The sequence below is a fragment of the Gadus macrocephalus genome, chromosome 16 (assembly GCF_031168955.1).
Source record: "Gadus macrocephalus chromosome 16, ASM3116895v1".
Taxonomy (NCBI): Eukaryota; Metazoa; Chordata; class Actinopteri; order Gadiformes; family Gadidae; genus Gadus; species Gadus macrocephalus.
In genome coordinates this window covers 16758247-16765326 of record NC_082397.1, presented here as the reverse complement: position 1 = coordinate 16765326, position 7080 = coordinate 16758247, and positions in this window count along the sequence as shown.

The window sequence follows — 7080 nt, the reverse complement described above, 5'->3', positions numbered from 1 at the left end:
GACTGCAGCCTCTTCTATAGTATCTGGTGTTGAAAGGGTTCGTCATATTTTATTTAGTGCATGAAAACAAAGCTGTACTTTAGTGCAGAAGTGATTGCATTGTTCTCTTTTAGCTGTAGATTAAGCACGGCGTCTGACATTTCTTTAAGATCAGGTTTTCTATTCAGACACTTTGAGGTATATATTTTACCTCACCCCCGCTTTCAAAGGCCAGATTGTTATGTTCATTTATCACCTGTATACACACACACACACACACACACACGTTCTAAGGAAGTGATTAGTACTTCCGGGTCACCCTGGTAGTGCACCCCGGGCCCAGCTCCCCCCATCCCCTGACATCCCTGACGGAGGTTACCATAGAGACAGGCCAGTAAGCATGTGATAGGCCCAACTCTAAAACAGCAAGCAATTGTCTAGAATCCATTCGTGGTTTGCTGGCTTCAATCTACAAGGTCATTCATTCAATGTGACGACGCCCGACTCAGCCGAGGAACACCTCATTTTCATGATAATCAACATCCAGCCGTCACACAACACCCCTCTTTCTGCCGCATCCGTGGAGGACACCATCCCCCCAACCCCCGCCCCCCCCCCCCCCCCCCCCCCCCAAAAAAAAACACACAGCGGTTATTGATAAGAAAAAATAGCCATTCTGATAACAAAAAATGGCGGCGCAAAGCAGCAAACACAAGAAATAGGGAGCAGAAAAACACGTGTATAGTCTGCATGCCCAGCCCCTGTCTCCATTTCCGATTCCCCCCCGCACCCCATATCAGCTGCTTGCCATGGGTGCTGCTCAATAATCCCTTATGCAATAAACGGACACAATCTTGCATGGCAGTTGATCTAATGTCACAGACGGATGATTATGATTAATGAGGTTTCCTTATTGTCCCTTTATGAGTTTGAGGAGAAGCTGAACTGAGAGAGATATCGTCTTACACGGAGCTGTGTGAGAGGCAAAGCCACGCTAGCTGAGAGGGGTTTGCCTTGCCTCTGCGATAAAGAAAATACATACGACAACATAGGGGGCCGAAATCCAATTTGAAAAAACGCCATTTTATCAATTGTTTTTTTTGCCCATTGCGTGGGCTCAAGGCGGTCATGTGTGAGTGTGATACCATAAGGGGCGACACACATCATACAATTAAATAAGTTAGAATATGTATATATATGTATATATAACGGATAAATTCCTATTTCGGTCTTCATCAATACGTGTCATTGTGCGGATTGCTTTTCTATAAAATGTATAACAGCGAAGAGTCTCCATCTCTTTTCATTGTAGATGTTTCCATTTTGTCTTCATTTTCCCCTTCAAGTCTCCCCTTCCCACTCCTCCATTTACTCTCCCCCACCTTTCGTTCCTTATTCCTTTTTTTCCGCACACACACACACACACACACACACACACCCAGTTATCCGTAATCTCTTCTATAAGACTAGAACCAATGCATGTGTGAACCACCCATGTTTGATCTGGTAAATGCAATTTGAGTTAATCTACGTTCTGATTGATAATTGTGGAAATTCTGCATAAATAGACACACACACACGAAGGTAGCATACAAAATATGCTACATTTGCGAGCAGGTATGTGCACACACACACACACACACACACACACACACACACACACACACACACACACACACACACACACACACACACACACACACACACACACACAAATACACACACACACAGACACACACGTATATGAAACAAGCTTGCATGCACAAGCAGAGACAAACAAACACACACATTCAGCAAGAAACACATATTCGCCTTGAACAAAAAACCTATTTCCATGTTTGAATACCAACTTTGAATAGAGGAACTGCTAGAGGCCACTTTAGTTGAAAATGAATTACTTTCAATTTTAAAAGGAAATAGAAATTGCATGTCCATCCAGGAATATTTGGGATGAAATGCTGCAGATTTTTTTTTCCTCCATAGGAATCATGCATCTTTCAGCTCATATCCCCCATTATATTGTTCTGCCTACATCCTAAATGTAACAAACACATTTCATTTCAAACGTTGAATGAATCCGCTAGTAGTTTGAGGTACGCTGGAATATCACTGGTATAGACACATTTCCTCACTTAATCATGACAAAAATATGTTAATGCTAAAATGTATATACTGCCTTGTAAATTGATCATGTTAAAATTAATCAATCAATATACAATATTAATTTAGGCTACTTTGAACTTGAAACATAGGATTACTGTGGGGGAGGGGTGGGTCTCAAACCAAACGTCTATTACATCAAATACGTCACTTATTACTAAGGGCCAGAGCAAAACCAAACGTGGCCTTAACGGAATAAGTTTCAATCGGCATCAAAGAGCAATAATTGAAGTGATTTGCATGTTGTGAATTATCAAGGTCATTGAAGGCTTTAATCTGTTTACACACATATATATTTTATAATATTTATATATATTTGTATAACACTGTGTGTGTGTGTGTGTGTGTGTGTGTGTGTGTGTGTGTGTGTGTGTGTGTGTGTGTGTGTGTGTGTGTGTGTGTGTGTGTGTGTGTGTGTGTGTGTGTGTGTGTGTGTGTGTGTGTGTGTGGGGGGTAAAATAAGCAATTAAAACGCAGTTCGTGCCTCGCCCGTCTCATTCTCAAGGCTTTTTGAAAATAATAATAAAGTATATTTTTATGTGGGGCACAAGTGACCTTTATGTCTTATTATTTTATCACTTAACAGTATATCATTAATTTGACCTCTGAAATAAATTGCACAAATCAAAAAAGGCACAAACTCACCATTCAAGATGCTCTGGAAAAAGATAAAAGCCAATATCCACATGCCCTGCTCCGTTCAATCCCCGAGCTATGCTTCCTCGTCTGCCTCCGCACGCCTCGACCGACGCCTGCCCAGGAGTCTCTTCTCTGTGCTTAGGATAAGGTTCAACATTTGCCACTGTCTTGGAAGGGAACCCGTCTAATGCCTCGACTTTTAGTTACTAGTTTAACCGATTCTCGTTACTTGTTTTGGACACTTTTTTCCCCTCTCCCGACCTGTTTTGGTGTTTGCACGCGGAGCACATATGAGCCTCGGTTGTGGTGTCGGGGAGGGAGAGCTCTGATCAGACTCCTCTCGGCTGCCCGGCGTCTCGCTGCTCGCGCTGTGATTCAGAGAGATGCTGGAGGAGCGGAAACGGCGCTCGCGTGAAGCACAGGTGTGCTGCTGAGTCAGAGAAGGTGGAATAGATGTAGAAATTCAAAAAAAAAGAGGGGGAAATATGACAAATCTGGGCTGAAGGCAAAAAACAAGGAAAAAAATAAAAAAGTGGCACAAAAAAATCCTAAATAAAAGACTTTGGAACGACGAATCACGCTTGGGAAAAAGGAAAAGAAACATTTATTTTTAAAAATAGAAAAAAAAGAAAGAGAAGCCGCTGGATTTAATGAGAAACAAATCCGGGTGTGTTGAAGCGGTTTTTTTTTTTTGCTTCTGAGACTCCAGAGTCATGTCTTCTACAGCGCCTCTGTCCGTCCAGCGAGAGGCAAGCACGCGCATCTTCCCCGCTCCCGCTCTAATCGCATTGGTCTCCGCGCCAACCCACTACAGTGACTCTGAGCATTATACACAATAACCCTCTCCCCTTGCCCCTGCACACGCTTTAATTCCTCATTGCCTTAAAGGAGCAGAAGCTGCCACGCCGTTTCCTCGGACCAGGCGCTACTTTGGGGGGCGCGTGAAGAGTACGTACACACTGGATATATTTGCATTAAGGGAAATGAGCCGCACCTGACGCGTCAGAAGGAACCTTTTTACGGAGGATGTTTGGGTTAAGACTGAAAGCAGATTGCCTTTAGGAAATAGTCGTCTGATATGGGCGAGGGACATCAGCTGATGCATATGCATTACCTATTTACCTATTTCTATTATATTTAAATTCACACTTTGCATATAATAGGCTGGGTCAACTTTTATTTGAATTGTGCCGTTTTTTTAAGACAATGCAGGGGTAGGCCTAGGCTACCTCTGCTTTTTGTTCGTTATTTTTCTTCCTCTGTAAACCCCTTCAAGAGGTTAAATATAAAAAGGTCCAGTGTAATAAAGAAAATAAAAATGTGAATACATTTTCATTGAATCATGTGTGGAGTCAATACTGCAAAGGGTTAAACACATCCCGACTCCCCCAGACACCCAGCACACTCCCACACACATACACACACACACACACACACACACACACACACACACACACACACACACACACACACACACACACACACACACACACACACACACACACACAGACACACAGACACACACACTCCCACACACATACACACACGCACACACACACACACACACACACACACACACACACACACACTCCCACACACATACACACACGCACACACACACACACACACACACACACACACACACACACACACACACACACACACACACACACATATACACACACGCACGCACGCACACGCACACACACACACACACACACACACACACACACACACACACACACCCTACACATGCCGGCATACACACACACACACACACACACTCCACATGCAGGCAGGCACACACACACACACACACACACACACACACACACACACACACACACACACACACACACACACACACACACACATACACGCAAACACACACACACCCACACACAAATGCACACCCCACATGCAGGCACACACACAGACACAAACACACACCCACGCACGCACACATGCACACTCACACTAACGCATGCACACACATACACACACACACACACAGTCCACATCGCCTCCCTCACACCCATAATCCAGCAACACCGCCGCACCCGTCCATGTTAATGCCTGCCTTGAAGTGTAGAGTGTGGCTGTGCTGGGCTGTGGGAGCCTGTGGGCCTTCTTTGCACAGAACAGGGTCACAGAGAATGAGATATGCCTGGCAGGGTATCGAGTCTGCATCGCTGCTTGTATTCCACATGACAGTATGCTCCGAGTGGAATCCCATTTATTTGCCCGGTATCATTATATATAATACATACGTGTTCTTATCACGAAAACAAAAAAATAGAGCCAAAAGGATCTTATGCTCCTGACGCAATGCTGTGTTTACCATATATACACGATAGTGTATAGTAAACATATTGAAAGTAGTAGAACAGGTGTGCGTGTGTGTGTGTGTTTGTGTGTGTGTGTGGGGGGGGGTTGGAGGGGGGGTCTGTGTGTGTGTGTGTGTGTGTGTGTGTGTGTGTGTGTGTGTGTGTGTGTGTGTGTGTGTGTGTGTGTGTGTGTGTGTGTGTCTATATGTGTGTGTGTGTGTGTCTATATGTGTGTGTGTGTGTGTGTGTGTGTGTCTCTTTGTGAATGTGTGCGTCTGTTTGTGTGTGTGTCTGTGTTTCTGTGTTTGTCTGTGTGTGTCTGTGTCTGTGTCTGTGTGTGTCTGTGCCAGCCTGCTTGTGTGCGTACAAGGTCTATCAATTCCATGTCCATTTTTTAATAGAGTGTAGAGTAGAGCTTCAAACCATAGAGTAGTTTCATATGTCTGCCTTGATTTTTATTTCTTAAGCGAATAGAGATGATACCATCGCTGTGTTTATGTCCATGTTCTGTCTGCCATAGTCAGTCTGTCTCCCTTTCATTGTCTCTGCCATCCAGTTCGGCTCTGCCCGGTCTAATATCCATTCTGCCCACCTCTAAGCCTGCTGCGTTGAGTGCACTAAAACATAAAGTAGAAGTAGTGCGAGTACTGCTTCAAAAATGACAATAATTATTGAATAATGCCAGGAAATATCCACTCAATATTGTTTCTCTATCTCTTCCCTTCGTCTTCATTCTTCATTCTCTTTTTGGCAGATTAAGCCGACGGTTTATTTTCAAACAAACATGTTTGGTTGCTCATGCATCAATTTATCAATGAATGAATGTATTCACGTACAAAGGAATAAGAATCCTAGCGGGGGATGATTCCCGTTGGCCGAGGGCTTCTGGGCAGGGTCGTAGGTTAGCGATACCGTATCAAATGTAGAGTGGACTAGAAACACTTGTTCTCCATTGAAGAGGGAACAGGACACGATGAAGGAGGGAAGCTCATTAGTGGTGAGGTACCAACACAGGAAGGAGGGAAGATTCCTTATTGAGCACAAAGAGCCTCGTTCCAGCCTCTCATTGGCAGGCCTGTGTTATGTGCTACGGGCAATTCCGAGATCCATGGCTTTACCAAATAAGACAGTCCTGTTTTTTTACTCTCTTGGTTACGCCGTCAGCTAGATCAAATCACAAAAAAAGACAAACACCAAAAAATGTCAGCCAAGGGTTCAGTGATAAATGTTAAAGATAGAATATTTAACATTTGGAGCAGTAGAGGTTTTCACGTAGAAGATAAATATAAATATTTTAAAAAAGGTAATTCATTTTTCAGTGTATTAGCGCATTAAAAAGGAATTTGTTAATAAAACAAATGCGTCAATGGAACGTTCAATTGCTAAATACATAAACGGCATTCAGTCCCATCCTGCTTCATACGACATATCTAATATTTCAATAAGATCATATTCAAATTAAATAAACGTGTGGTTGATATGAACTGATAGAGATAGGGAAGATGAAAGAAATAAACACATACAAATATGCAATGTCCTGTAGTTACAGCTCTTAAACAAACTTTCCATGACCAGATCCGGGTTGGTTGGAGGAACTTCCTCAAATTGGATTGGTTAAAAGGTACCAGATGAGCGTTGCTGTTCAGCCCTGGCAGTATTTACAGAATGACTCACCTTCCCTTTATGACAGTTGTTCTCAAACTTTTTATACCGCATACCACCACAGAAAAATGTGTTTCTCCCCAAGTACCACCATTATGACAGATGTTATAAAATATAACAACATACAGTAGCGTAGGCCTGCGGCCTTATTCAGCTACGCACATCTCATGCAGGAGGCACATTTATTCTTAAAAATAATATTATTTATTGTTAGCTGTTGTCCGCTGTACAAAGTGGTAGCTCCAGAACAGAGACACAGAAACACATACACATACACACACAGCAAGTGAGAACATGGTCTCATGGTAAATGT